Source organism: Danio rerio, chromosome 21 (assembly GCF_052040795.2).
Source record: "Danio rerio strain M-AB ecotype USA chromosome 21, GRCz13ab, whole genome shotgun sequence".
NCBI lineage: Eukaryota > Metazoa > Chordata > Actinopteri > Cypriniformes > Danionidae > Danio > Danio rerio.
The window spans coordinates 377,501-392,777 of NC_141041.1; the positions used below are offsets into that span (position 1 = coordinate 377,501).

The 15,277-nt window shown below is 41.2% G+C and overlaps 3 protein-coding genes across 7 annotated transcripts in view; 2 read left to right on the forward strand and 1 right to left on the reverse strand.

Annotated features, from left to right (window-relative positions):
* Window positions 1–955, forward strand: part of arsb (arylsulfatase B) — an 8,911-nt gene extending 7,956 nt beyond the window's left edge. Inside the window, exons 8-9 of one of the 5 annotated variants that reach the window (XM_087300523.1) lie at window positions 1–70; window positions 401–955. The exon at window positions 1–70 is cut by the window's left edge and continues 490 nt beyond it. The gene's annotated coding sequence lies outside the window, so the exon portion shown is untranslated. Of the gene's footprint in view, window positions 71–127; window positions 171–223 lie in introns of those variants that run through there. The other 4 variants (XM_087300524.1, XM_087300522.1, XM_087300525.1 and 1 more) reach the window with 4 other exon arrangements.
* rad23b (RAD23 homolog B, nucleotide excision repair protein) overlaps window positions 1–15,277 on the reverse strand; it is a 250,111-nt gene that overhangs the window by 41,556 nt on the left and 193,278 nt on the right. The gene's annotated exons all lie outside the window — the stretch shown is intronic.
* Window positions 4,075–15,277, forward strand: part of lhfpl2a (LHFPL tetraspan subfamily member 2a) — a 31,038-nt gene continuing 19,835 nt past the window's right edge. Inside the window, exon 1 of the mRNA XM_087299435.1 lies at window positions 4,075–4,199. The gene's annotated coding sequence lies outside the window, so the exon portion shown is untranslated. The remainder of the gene's footprint in view (window positions 4,200–15,277) is intronic.

A 15,277-nucleotide genomic window follows, 5' to 3' on the forward strand; every position in this document is an offset into this window, starting at 1 on the left:
TGTGTGTGTGTGTGTGTGTGCGCGTGCGTTTGTGTTTGAGGTAGTCTGTATGTGTGTGTGTTTTGAGATTGTGTGTGTGTGTGTGTGTGTTTAAGATACTTTGTGTGTGTGTGTTTGAAATATTGAGTGTGTGTGTGTGTGTGTGTGTGTGTGTTTGAAATATTGAGTGTGTGTGTGTGTGTGTGTGTGTGTGTGTGTGTGTGTGTGTGTGTGTTTGAAATAGTGAGTGTGTGTGTGTGTGCGTGTGTGTGTGTGTTTGAGGTAGCGAGTGTGTGTGTGTTTGAGATAGTCTGTATGTGTGTGTGTTTTGAGATTGTGTGTGTGTGTGTGTGTGTGTGTGTGTTTAAGATACTTTGTGTGTGTGTGTGTGTGTGTGTGTGTGTGTGTTTGAAATATTGAGTGTGTGTGTGTGTGTGTTTGAGGTAGTGAGTGTGTGTGTTTGAGAAAGTATGGATGTGTGTGTGTTTAAGATACTGTGTGTGTGTGTGTTTGTGTGTGTGTGTGTTTGTGTGTGTTTGAGATAATGTGGGTGAGTGTGTGTTTGTGTTTGAGAGTGAGTTTGTGTAGGTTTGAGATTGTGTGTATGTGTGTGTTTTTGAGATTGTGTGTGTGTGTGTGTGTGTATTTCGTTTTAATCAAATTCAGGTCAGAGTTGTTGAAGTACTGGACTGCTTTTATCGTGTGCTGAATCAGATGCTGTGAGCGGGTCATTGCTGTATTCTCAGCAGGTCGGAGGATTAATGTTGATCTCAGTAAACAGAACTGAACTGAAGCGGAAGCTGTAGGGATAATGATTCTTCATCAGCAGAGTTGTTCGTGTGACTCGTTTGCTGTATTCTGAATCTTCTAAATCAAATGACTCTGTGAGTGAACAAACTGAATCACGATTCCTTGATCATTTTCTCATGTTTGGCTTTTCTGCTCACTCAGATTAATAAAACTCATCCAAACATCAGTGAATCTCCTGTGTGTGCTGAATCCAGTGCGGGTGAATCATCTGAAGATTCGTTCATTTGATTCTTTATAAAGAGCTGTGAACAAACAGACTGAATCATGAGCTTGAGTTTCAGACTGAGGGAGGTGAAATTCTGTCAGGTCAGTGTGTGTGTGTGTGTGTGTGTGTGTGTGTGTGTGTGTGTGTGTGTGTGTGTGAGTGTGTGTGTGTGTGTGTGTGTGTGTGTGTGTGTGTGTGTGTGTGTGTGTGTGTGTGTGTGTGTGTGTGTGTGTGTGTGTGTGTGTTGTATATCCTCTAATATGCAGGCGTGTGTATCATGTGACTCCTGAATCACATTAGTGTGATGCTCAGAATAGAGTCTCAGTGATGTTATTAAGAGTTTCTGCTTCTCAGGAGGTCTCTGCATCATCATCTGCTTTCTCGGAGAATCAAAGTAACAGCAACAATAACAGTTCATCTCTCCCTGCATTCAGTTATTAGATCAAAAATACAGTTAATATTGTACATTTTAAAATATGTCATTCATTCATTCATTCACTCATTCATTCATTCACTCATCCTCCTTCAGTTTAGTCCCTTTATTAATCAGGGGTCGCCACAGCAGAATGAACCAACAACTTATCCAGCAAGTGTTTTACTCAGCGGATGCCCTTCCAGCTGCAAGCCAGTACTGGGAAACACCCATACACACACACACACACACACACACACTCAGTTTTAGTTTAGGCCAGTTTAGTTTAATTCCCCTGTAGCGCATGTGTTTGGACTGTGGGGGTGTGTGTGTGTGTGAGTGATTGTTTGTGCATTGTGTAAACGTGTGTGTGTGTGTGTGTGTGTATTTGTGTGCATTGTGGGTGTGTATTTGTGGCCATTGTATTTGTGTGTGTGTGTGTGTGTGTGTCAAAACTGATCTAGTAGTTTTCTTTTTCCTTTAAGTCTTCATTGTGTGTGTGTGTGTGTGTGCGTGCGTGCGTGGATTTCTTTGCATTGTGTGTGTGTGTTGGTGTTGGTTTGTGTGCGGATTGCGGTTTTAGTTCCTTTGCATGTGTGCGTGTGTGTATTTGTCTGTGTGTGTGTGCACTTGCGTTTGTGTGTGTGTATTGTGCGCATGTGTATATATGTTCGTTTGTGCATGCCTGTGTGTGCATTGTATTTATGCGTGTGCGTGTGTGTCAAATATAATCCAGTAGTTTTCTGCATCCTGTAAGTCTTCAGTGTGTGTGTGTGTGTATGCATGCACACATGGCTGTTTGTGTTCTTTTACGTGTGTGTGTGTGTGTGTGTGTGTGTGTGTGTGCATTGTGTGTCAAATCTGATCCAGTGTTTTCTGCTTCCGGTAAGTCTTCAGTGTGTGTGTGTGTGTGTGTGTGTGTGTGTGTGTGTGTGTGTGTGTTTTGCTGTAGAAACGCTCAGCAGAAACACAGAACAGATGTAAAACTCATTATAGCGGAGGACACAGAGACGATTCCAAACTGCTGCTCACTTCCTGTAATCAGAGCCTCTCCTGCCCTGCACTTCCTGTGCCTGTGGAGCGGAGACCTGTGATTGGCTGGAGCTCAGTGTCTGATTCTCCCTGTCAGAAAATGTGGAGCACATCACGAGCTGAAACACAGAGATCCCTGCCAAAACAGTCCACATTGTAAATAGTTATGAATCATTGATAAGAGTCCCGGCTGAGTCAGTTGGTGTTTCTGTGTGGAGTTTGCATGTTCTCCTGGTGTTGGTGTGGGTTTCCTCCGGGTGCTCCGGTTTCCCCCACAGTCCAAACACATGCGCTATAGGGGAACTGATCAACTACACTGGCCGTAGTGTATGAGTGTGAATGTGTGTATGGGTGTTTCCCAGTACTGGGTTGCAGCTGGAAGGGCATCCGCTGTGTAAAACATATGCTGGAATAGTTGGCGGTTCATTCCGCTGTGGTGAACCCTGATGAACAAAGGGACTGAGCTGAAGGAGAATGAATGAGTGAAATCAATGATTTGACACACAGACGAGTGTTAGTGAGAGCAGCTGCTCAGACAGAGGATCTGCTGATAATCTCCTGCGTCTGATGCTGGTCTGTCCTCACGCTGCTCCTATTTCTTCAGCTGTGTGTTACCGATGATCTGAGATCAGTGCAGACGGCTGGTGGTCCAGCAGGGTTACAGTGGGTGAAGAATGTGTGCTGTGCAAACAAACACACACACACACACACATGCAGACAGCCAGCCGGTGCTCTCTCTCTCTCTCATACACACACACACGCACACACACACACACACACACACACACACACAGATACATTTGGGGTGTCCCTGATTGGGGACAGGGGGCAAATTTGCCCTGATGAAAATACACATGGTGACACGGTGGCTCAGTGGTGTTGCACAGTGGCCTCACAGCAAGAAGGTCTCTGGTTCGAGCCTCGGCTGAGTCAGTTGGTGTTGGTGTGGGTTTCCTCCGGGTGCTCCGGTTTCCCCCACAGTCCAAACACATGCGCAATAGGGGAACTGATCAACTACATTGGTCATAGTGTATGAGTGTGTATGGGTGTTTCCCAGTACTGGGTTGCAGCTGGAAGGGCATCTGCTGTGTAAAACATATGCATAGTGGTTCCTTCTGCTGTGGCGACCCCTGATGAATAAAGGGACTAAGAATGAATGAATAATTTATAATTATAGGTATTTATTGGGTAGCTAATTGTTTAAAACTACCCCTGCTCACACACACACACACACACACACAAACACACACACACACACACAGCTATCTTTACGAACTCTCCTCATATCTGTAGTGATGTTTGTACTGTACAGATTCTCTCATCTCCCCCTAAAATTAACCCTCCCAGCAAACTATCTGCACTTTTACATCTTTACACTCCCTCACTCTGCCTGATATGAGCATGTTCACCCATGCAGACCAAAGAAATGTCCCAATGAGGTCTTAATTTACTGGTATTGCTATACTTGTGGGGACATTTGGTCCCCACTGCGTAAGGAAAACAAGGTGCACACACACACACCACTGAAGCCCGCACAAACCCACACAATCAGAACAATGACGGGACCGCGCGTGGACAGCACGTGCGCGCGCACAGCCGCGAACCCGCGTGAGCACCGGCCCGTTTCCACGGAGACGGAGAGAGAGAGAATAGAGAGCGAGAGAAGTGTGTGTGCGCTCGTGCTCGGTTTAACGGAAACCTCTCTGTATGTTCGGAATCACCGACTGTCCCTCAGATCATCCGGTTGAAGAGCGCGCGAACGTGAGTAGCTTTTGTTCTCCACTTTTACCTCAGATTTCACGCCGACCTCCGTTTCTCCGCTCGGGTTAAACAAACGCAGAATAACCGATCTCTCAGGGAGTTTCTGAATGAGTCTCCCGTTTTTTATCGTCGGCTTGTCCAGAACGGAAAGTCGTGGCAGGAGGACCGACGAGTTCCTTCAGTTCTCCGAGGCTTTACTAAAGTCGATTTTCTTTGTTTAACGCGATATAACTGGACTTTAGGAGCTGTTTTCGGTGATTGACGTGGGTTTGTGCTTCGAGTAGAAGTGTTTAATGTCTTTATTGTCTTGAGGAGAATCGCTTTCAGGTTTACTCATTCATACAGCAGAGCTCCCGTTACACAAACAAACCACTCCATCTGATCCAGAAACACTCGTTTACCGACACTAATGGACTGTGGGATAATATAAATGAAAGTCTAGTGCTGGAGTATCGCGTTTTGTACGTGTTTTTCAACAGGACATCGCCAGGTATCGCATGGATTCAATGCTAAATCAATGTTTAGTGTTGGGATATTAGCATATTATTAAATATCATGATCCAGTTAGACCCGAAGTTTGTTTTATGATTCTCAAGTAATATAAAATATTTCACATTAAACATTCTGACAGAATGAATCATTTAGAGTATTTGAGGTAAAGTTGGTTTTATATTCGCACATTCATTCAGTAACTTGTGACACGCTCCCTATATTGTTTACCATGGTATTTACATTTAGTCATTTAGCAGACGCTTTTATCCAAAGCGACTTACTAAAGAGGACAAGGAAGCAATTTACACAACTATAAGAGCAACAGTGAATAAGTGCTGTAGGCAAGTTTCAGGTGTGTAAAGTGTGAGAAGCAAAACATTAGTCTTTTTTTTGTAGTACAGTTAGTGGTGGAGTCAGAGAGGCAATTGCAGATTAGGAAGGAAAGTGGAGACTAAATAGTTGAGTTTTAAGTGGTTTCTTGAAGACAGCGAGTGACTCTGCTGTTCTGATGCAGTTAGGGAGTTCATTCCACCAACTGGGCAGATTGAATGCGAGAGTTCGGGAAAGTGATTTCTTCCCTCTTTGGGATGGAACCACGAGGCGACGTTCATTCACAGAACGCAAGTTTCTGGAGGACACATACATCTGCAGAAGTGAGAGCAGATAAGAAGGAGCAAAGCCAGAAGTCACTTTGTAAGCAAACATCAGAGCTTTGAATTTGATGCGAGCAGCAACTGGCAGCCAGTGCAAACGGATGAGCAGCGGAGTGACATGTGCTCTTTTAGCTTCATTAAAGACCACTCGTGCTGCTGCGTTCTGGAGCAGCTGAAGAGGTTTGATAGAGTTAGCTGGAAGCCCGGCTAGTAGAGAGTTGCAGTAATCCAGTTTGGAGAGAACAAGAGCTTGAACAAGGAGTTGAGCTGCATGTTCAGATAAGAAGGGTCGGATCTTTCTGATGTTATAGAGTGCGAATCTGCAAGATCGAGCAGTTCTAGAGATGTGGTCAGAGAAGTTTAGTTGGTCATCAATCGTTACTCCAAGGCTTTTCACCATTTTGAATGATCTTTCATCCAGTGTGAAATGTCCGACAGGCAGGCTGAGATGCGAGCCGGAACCGAGGGATCATCAGGATGAAAAGAGAGGTATAGCTGGGTGTCATCAGCATAGCAGTTGTAGGAAAATCTAAGTTTGTGGATGACTGATCCTAAAGATGTCTTGTAGATAGAGAAGAGAAGAGAAGTGGCTTTTGAATACTCAAACTTAAACACATGTAAATATGACTTTAAAACAACATCAGCACTATTTAATTGACTGTGAACAATGCTGTCTATTAGGAATTTGCAGAATACTTCATTCATTCATTCATTTTCAGCTTAGTCCCTTTATTAACCAGGGGTCACCACAGCGGAATGAACCAACAACTTATCCAGCATCTGTTTTACACAGCGGATGCCCTTCCAGCTTGCAGAATACTTTTCTGAAATTATATTATTAATGAGAAAGCCTGAATGTTTTGCGATATAGCCAACTTTACCTCAATAAATGTTAATTTTGTCATCTCTGAGTATTGTTGGCAGATTTTAGCTCATCATTGACGTCTTGTAGATCTCCGATGCACCAGGTTTGAGTTCGGATATTCGGTGTATTGTCGTTTGGGAGAAATAGTTGTGATATTGATGACATGATATGGCATGATTTCAAACATTCATTGTATACATCGACCATCATAAACAGATACTGTATGCGATTATGGGCTATTTTGAGAGATGTAAACAAAAGCAATGGTCCCAGCGTATTTCCTGTTGTACATTTTTAATTTCTACAGCTTCCGAGAATCCAAAAAGAGCCACATATTAATAAATAATGTTATTATAGCTGTTTTAACATTTAAGTTATGATCGAATTTTCTTTTGCTACAGTTATGAAATAGTTTTAGAACAAGCAGGAAAGGTTCATAGTCCACTGACATGACCATATTGAAGTAGTCTAGTGCAGGGGTGTCAAACTCAATTCCTGGAGGGTTGAAGCCCTGCACAGTTTAGTTCCAACCCTGCTCCAACACACTCTCCTGTAGGTTTCAAACAAGCCTGAAGGACTCAATTAGTTTGATCAGGTGTGTTTAATTAGGGTTGGAACTAAACTGTGCAGAGCTGCGGCCCTTTTGGAACTGAGTTTGACAACTTTGGTCTAGAGCAGGGGTTCAGCCCGCGACCCCCAAAATGTCAATGCCAGTGACTCGTGACCCCCAATATTCTCTGAGGTGGTGGTTATAAATACAGAAACCTTGTATGCAATGACGCGCACAAACACACCAATAGACCCAAGTCTATTCTTTGTTTTTTTTTTTTTTATGTATGTCAGTGTTGTAAATGGGCTAGAAAGTTTAACCTGGTGTTACAGAATCTGCTGCATCTGACAGTATTGCTGTGTCTTTAGTATAATGTAATTACCCGAGAAGTCGCAATCCAATAGAACTAGTAACTATAAGCTACTATAGTAACTATAAACGACTATTTTTTTCTCTTCAGTAGGTTATTGATAAAATACGGTAAGTCTTAAGGTTTCATAAAAATTAATTGATTTTTAAAAATCACCAGGCGACCCCCCCCCCCCCTTCATTGTCCCGCGACCCCTCGGGGGGTCCCGACCCCCACTTTGAGAACCTCTGGTCTAGAGAGACTGCTGTTGTTGTATTTGTCATTATCACGCAGAGTTATGAGAGTTATAGTGTTTCTTATTATACTACAGCTCTCTTTAATGCTGGATTCGGATTGGCTGATGGTCACTCTCAGGTGTTTGGGGTTATTGTCAGATCAAGGCACAGCTAAAGTAGTTCCGGCAGCTTTAGAGCAGCTCCATATCACTCCGCTGAATGATGTGAGGTGTTTCACAGCCACAACAGTCAGAAATCACATCAGAACACAACAGAGGAGGTTAATGTGGAGGACACTAGTGCTGGAGGACAAACACCTGACAAATGTCTAAAATTAAACACCTGAACAGTGGCGCACAAGCAGAATGATGCACGCCATGCTGTTGAGTTATTAGAAAATACTGCACACTTAATGTCAGTAATAGTTAAAGAGCCTGTCATCAGTTATTGAATAAATAAACTGATTTCTCTTCTGTTCATAAATTTTCCTTCAGCTTAGTCCCTTATTTATCAGAGGTCGCCACAGAGGAATGAACCACCAACTACTACAGCATGTGTTTTACGTAGAGAATGCCCTTTTAGCTGCAACCCATCACTGGGAAACATCTATACACACCCATTCACACTCGTACACTATGGACAATTTAGCTTGCCTACACCACCTTACCACTTGTTTTTGGACTGTTTTGGTCCAGCCGCAACCCAGTACTGGGAAAGATTTCTCTAATATTATTAGTTTGAAAGCACTTGTATATGTTTCTGATATGTTTGCTTTATAGACTCATAATGCCTTGGCCTCACAGTCACGCTGATGTCGTTTTTCCTGCATGCGCTGGCCCTTTAAAAGCTGGGTTTGAGGTTAGTTGGTTTACCAGCACTCGATCATCAGTGAACGTTCACTTTATGGAAGCTAAGAATAAGAGCGTGGACCGTCCTGCCGACCATAAAAACTGTGGAAGAAACACAGACGCTTCATTACAGGCTGCTCAAGCCAAGAGAAAACACACACACACACACACACACACACATGCGTCTGTCCCTCTCATTCTCTGCCAGGAGAGAGAGATTTGCTCTTTTCCTCCTGCTGAACGACTCCATGAAGGAGTGGAAAATCAAAGGGCAGTTTTCTGCTGTGTTTGTGGGCCGTCAGGTAAACACAGCGCATGTTTGCGCCTCAGACCACACAGTCTGTCTGTGACCCACTTCTGTCACTGAATTGATCCAAAAGCTACCGAGACGGTATTCTCAGTGACTCTCTGATTCTAGTTATTACTTCTTTCATCCGCAGCGATTAGTGTTTTTAAATTATATTGATTCATTTTAGGGTAGCTAAGCGGTGTCCTCACAGCAAGAAGGTCTCTGGTTAGAGTCTCGGCTGGGTCAGTTGGTGTTTCTGTGTGGAGTTTGCATGTTCTCCCCGTGTTGGTGTGGGTTTCCTCCGGGTGCTCCGGTTTCCCCCACAGTCCAAACACATGCGCTATAGGGGAACTGATCAACTACACTGACCGCAGTGTGTGAATGAGTGTGTATGGGTGTTTCCTAGTACTGTAATGCAGCTGGAAGGGCATCCGCTGTGTAAAACATACGCTGGAATAGTTGGCAGTTCATTCCGCTGTGGCGACCGCTGATGAATAAAAGGATTAAGCTGAAGGAGAATAAATAAATGAAATAAATACAAAAGTGAATCACTTGAGCTCAAAATAAATGACAGCAGTTCTAAATGATTTGGTAGAATCAGCTCAAAAATGAATCGGTTCAGAATTGAATCACTTCAGCTCTTGAATGAATCATTATAGTTCTACTTTGAATAATTATATGCTGCAGAAAAATGCTGTTCTTATTTAAAGTTTTTTGTCAAAAATTTATTAAATCAAAAAGCATTTTCTAAAAATATAGTCTTGTTTTAGAAATAATGAGCCAAATTTAAGTCAGTTTTTTCTTAAAGCAAAATAATCTGCCAAATAACCTAATCTAGTATTTGCTTTGAAATAACATATTTCTCATCTCATTGTAAGATTATTTTGCTTGTTTTAAGGAAAAACTTACGTAATTTAGACACATTTTTTTCTGAAAACAAGACGATATTATTTGCTTGTCTAGAAAATGCTTTTTGATTTAAGAATTTGTGGATATTTGGACCAGAAACAAGACTTCTAATTTTTTGTGCAGTGTATAATTAATTAACATAGAACTATAATGATTCATTTAAGAGCTGGAGTGATTCATTTGTGAGCTGACTCTTTTCTGAATGCAACTGAATCCTTTAGAACAGCTGTCATTAGTTAGTTCTAGTATTGTTTACATTTTTGTTGATTTCATTTTAGTGTGATTCAGAAGTTGAGTGATTCATTACAGAACTAAAATAATTTATTTAAGAGCTGGAGTGATTCGTTTTAGAACTTGAGTGATTCATTACAAAACTACAATGAATCATTTTAGAGCTGGAGTGATTCATTTTAGAACTTGAGTGATTCATTACAAAGCTATAATGATTCATTTTAGAGCTGAAATGATTCAGAACTTGAGTAATTCATTACATAACTATAATGATTCATTTTAGAACTGGAGTGATTCAGAACTTGATTGATTAATTACAAAACTATAATGATTCATTTTAGAGCTGGAGTGATTAATTTTAGAATTTAAGTGATTCATTACAAAACTATAATGATTCATTTTAGAGCTTGAATGATTCAGAACTTGAGTGATTCATTACATAACTATAATGATTCATTTTAGAGCTGGAGTGATTCAGAACTTGATTGATTCATTACTAAACTATAATGATTCATTTTAGAGCTGGAGTGATTAATTTTAGAATTTAAGTGATTCATTACAGAACTATAATGATTCATTTTAGAACTTAAGTGATTCATTACAAAACTATAATGATTCATTTTAGAGCTGGAGTGATTCAGAACTTGAGTGATTCATTTCATAACTATATTGATTCCTTTTAGAGCTGGAATGATTCATTTTAGAACTTAAGTGATTCATTACTGTACTGTAATGATTCATTTAAGAGCTGGAGTGATTCATTTGTCAACCAATTTGTTTCTTAACGACACTGAATCATTTCTCTAGCTATAAACTCTATTATTAGACCTGCAAAAGTTCAGAACGGAGTTGTATTCATTTTAGAATTGCTGAATTGTTTAACTTTAGTGATTCTTTTTCAGCTGTTTTAATTTGTTTAGCAGCACTAGAGATTCATCAGCTTCAGTGATTCATTTTGTTTAACCTTATCCTCGGTCAAACTGCTGTGAATCATGTAGCAGTGATTCAGAAGTGCAGTGATTCATGTTTTGTGATATGAGAGCCGATGTATAACCGGTTTATCCGCTGTTTTACAGTAAGGTCATGTGTAACCAGAGCCCGAGTGTGTCTCTCTCTCTCTCTGTGTGTGTGTGTGTGTGTGTGTGTGTGAAACCCAAGAGCAGCTCTGTGTTAAAATGCTAATTGAATGTGTGCTGGGGGTCAGAGGTCAGCAGGTTTGAGCACAGCTGTGTCTGTGATTGTCTGTTCCCTCCAGTGTTTCTGTGGAGGGATCTGATCTGGATGTGGCCGGTTCTGTTTAAACACACCAGGCCTTTAAATGGGTCACATTACGTGTGGAGTTTTCCATGCAGCCTCCCAAAACGAGCATGTTTGATTGAATTAAAACCAGCCGAGCCACACTGCCTTCAAATCAAGCCCAGAGGTCTGAGCGCCGGCCGAGAGACACGCGTCACACACACACACACATGCACACGACAAACACACATTCATTTCACTGATTCAGTTTAGAACTGTGTGGTGTCATTTTAGGACTATAATGAATCATTTCATAACTACAGTGAGTCAGTGTACAACTGCAATGATTCATTTCAGTACAACAATAATTCAGTTCAGACCTGTGATGATTCATCTCTCAAAACTCATCTCTCATTCATTGTAGAACTGTAATGATTCATCTCACAACTACAATGATTCATTGTAGAACTGTAATGATTCATTTCATAACCACAGTGATTAAGTTTAGTACAGCAATTATTCATTTCACTACAACAATGATTCAATTTAGAACTGTAATGATTCATCTCACAAATGCAATGATTCAGTTTAAAACTGTAATGATTCATTTCATAACTATAGTGATTCAGTTTAGAACTGTAATGATTCATTAAAAAAAATACAATGAATCATTGTAGAACTGTAATGATTCATTTCATAACTATAGTGATTCAATTTAGAACTATAATGATTCATTTCACATATACAAGGATTCATTACCGAACTGTAATGATTCATTTTCACAACTTCAGTGATTGATTTCATTTCAAAATCATAATTCTTTTCACACTTCCAATGGTACTCGTTGATCTGACCGATCTCATGAACCGATTGCAAGTGCTTGTTTAAGAGTTTACAAGTAGAGGAAGATGCAGGAGCGCCCGTTTAATACAGCAGCAGCTCTACAACACATGAGCAATGTCTCCAAATTGCAATGTTGGTCATTTTTCACCATGTTTTAATCTGTTTTATTATAAAAAAAATTTTGTGAAGCTGCTTCTGACCATTACATGTATGCATGTGTGATCTCATACTTAAAGGGTAACTGTGCTTATGCCATGGCAAAGTTAAATAAAGCTTGAAGAATCAGACTCAAGCTCAACAAATCCTGCACGGAGCATCCCTAATAATAGTAATGTGGGTTACAGCTGCAGTGATTCATTCAACTGTATTTCCAAGCTCTCTGGATTAGTTTACAGCTATAATGGTTTATTTTACAGCTCTAATAATTCATTTCACAGCTTTATGCATTCATTTTAGAAGTAAAATGATTATTATATGAACTCTATTGATGCTTCTTAGATTTGAATTGTTTCCTTCAGTCTGATTCCTAATGATTCATTTTAGTGATTCATATTAGGACTAGTCATTTATTTTAGAAATATAGTGATTTATTTTAATGTCATTAGCCCCTTTCACACATACAGACCTTTCCGGAAAATTGCCGGCAATTTTCCGGAAAGGTTGTATGTGTGAACAGGTCCTTTTTGAAAATACCGGTAAATTTGTTCTGGCTATTTTCCGGAAAGAGAAGTTGTAACATTACCGGTAATTTGCCGGAATGCTGCGCTGTGTGAACGCAGAAGGAAGATTTCCGGAATAAGCGCGTGCACGTCTAGAACGTGCTGACGTAAGACTTCTGCTTTAGCCAATCACAACAGTCAGACGCATTTACGTCCGCGCGGTTTGTGAGGATAAAAGTCTTTGAATATTTTTCCAGACACATTTAGCTGCTAGAAGTTAGTCAGATCACGTTTATATGTTCTTCTTAATGCCAACTGTGTAAATAATCATCGATAAGATGCTTATGATAAGCCGTTGTTTGTTTACCTTCAAGCTTTTCGTGTGCCCATGAAACAGCCTGTGAGCGTCAGCACACACACATATTATGAACATCTCGACATGCGAATATGATCCAGTGAAAGTTGTTTACAATATTGATCATCAAAAGAGTTTGTAATTTAGTCAAATGTTTACAAACACAAGCGCAGCCGTTTAAAGCTCATTTGTGGTGAATGATGTCAGAATTTACCGGTATTTTGGAATGGATGTGTGAATGCTCTTTTCCGGAAAATTTCCGGAACGTCCTCGCCTGTGTGAACAGCGCTTTTTTGAATATACCGGTAAAGTCGTTCCGGAAATTTTCCGGATATTTACCGGTATCACTGTGTGAAAGGGGCTATTGATTCATTTTAGAACTACACTGGTTCATTTTAACCCAATGCATGTTCAGAGCTGCATTGATTGATTTAATCACAATTGTATTGATTGATTTGCTGTGGGTTATTGTGAGTCATGCGGTGGATTTCTGAACCAATGATTCATTTCAGTGAATCGTTTAACTGTTTTGCTGTTCACATGTCAGAGTGACCTGTTCAGTGCGTGAGAGAGAGAGAGAGAGAGAGAGATAGAGAGAAAGTGTGTGTGCGCGCGCAGTGAGGCCAGTGTTAAGGGTTTGTGCTGTAGTTCAGGTCAGTCATGCACACTGATAAGATTAGTGCTGTAGTAGTAAACCAGTCTCTCTCTCTTATCTCTCGCTCCTGCTCTAAAGTGTGTGTGTGTGTTTCATCTCTGCTGCATCAAGCAAATTCCTTCTCTCTCTCTCCCTTTCTCTCACTCACACACTCACACACTCACTCACTCTTTATTTCTTACATATACACACAGTCTCTTTATTTCTGTTTTGTGTGTGTGTGTGTGTGTGTGTGTGTGTGTAAGCAGCGGGTGTGTTTTATGACGGGGGAGGTTCAGTTTAGTGACCCAAACCCTCGTGACACAGCAGGAGTGTGTGTGTTTGTGTGTGTGTGTGTGTGTGTGTGCTTCACTTCATTCAACACTGGGCTTGTGTTTAGCATCATGTGTGATTGGCCATCAGATTGTAAAGTGTTAATCAGACACACACACACACACACACACACACACACACACACACACACACACAGCTGTATGTAAATGAGTAGACATGGTGCCCAATCACAGCTGATTGTTTTCATGATGACGTGATGTGATTGGCTGCAGTGTCGATTACTGATGATCCTCTAATCACGTTCATTTCACAGTTGAGCTGGCCTGATAGCAGACGGGTGGTCATGTGATCTGAGGCAGCCAATCCTGGTTTAGTATTTAAAAACGTGATCAAGTCAGTGTTAATTCCTAATAGCACTTTCATTACAGATTTGCATAAATTATAAACTATGAAACAATGACAATGGAAATACCATTTAATGGTGTAAACATCAGTAGTGTAACAGACAGTGTTATTATTACGATCATTTTCATTTCATGTTGATTCAGTTCAGTTCAATAACTTTCCTTCGGCTCAGTCTCTTATTCATCAGCCACAGTGGAATGAACCACCAACTATTCCAGCATATGTTTTACACAGCTGATGCCCTTCCAGCTGCAACCCAGTACTGGGAAACACCTATACACACTCGTTCACACACACACACTCATACACTACGGCCAGTGTAGTTGATCAGTTCCCCTATAGCGCATGTGTTTGGACTGTGGGGGAAACCGGAGCACCCGGAGGAAACCCACACCAACACGGGGAGAACATGCAAACTCCACACAGAAACACCAACTGACCCAGCCGGGACTCAAACCAGAGACCTTCTTGCTGTGAGGAGCTTGTGCTAACCGCTGAGCACCCGCGCCGCCATAATTGAGTTCAATAAAAGTGACTGAATATGTAAAATACCCTGATCAAATATTGAGCTGACTGAAGTCTGTTTGAACCACTGATGTTTCCCGCTGAAGGTCAGAGGTCAGCGAGGGTGTCTGATGTCTCTGTGAGATTTCTCTGTATGGGACTGTGGAAATGTGTGGAATGAATGATATGCAGGACAGAAGCGCTGTGGACACACACACACACACACACACACACACACAACAGAGAATCTCTCTCTTTCTCACACACGCACAGGCAGTTTAGAGCCTCTGGGTTCAGTAGTTTAGTGTGTCAGTGTGTGTTCTTTAATATACAGGAAGTGCTATGTCAGGAGACAGGAAGCGCTCATTAAAAGGGTTGTTGTGAATCTATCAGATGGATTTCAGTGAGGCGTGAGCGATCAGATCTGATAAATCAGTGTGTGTGTGCACTGCTGAGAGAGTATATTCCACACTAGTGTAGAGAGTGTGTGTTTGCGGTGTGATGAACAATGTAGTGTGTGTTTGTGTGTCACAGCAGAAGCTTCAGGGTTTACCATCACATCCTCTTAGTGTGTGTGTGTGTGTGCATGTGTTTGTGTGTGTGTGCACTGTGCAGAGATGTATAGTAAGGAAGTAGAGCTACTCCACTAGTGTACTTCAGTGCTGAAAGGCAGTATCTGTACTCTACTGGAGGATTGTTTTCATCTCCTACGTCCACTTTTGCTTC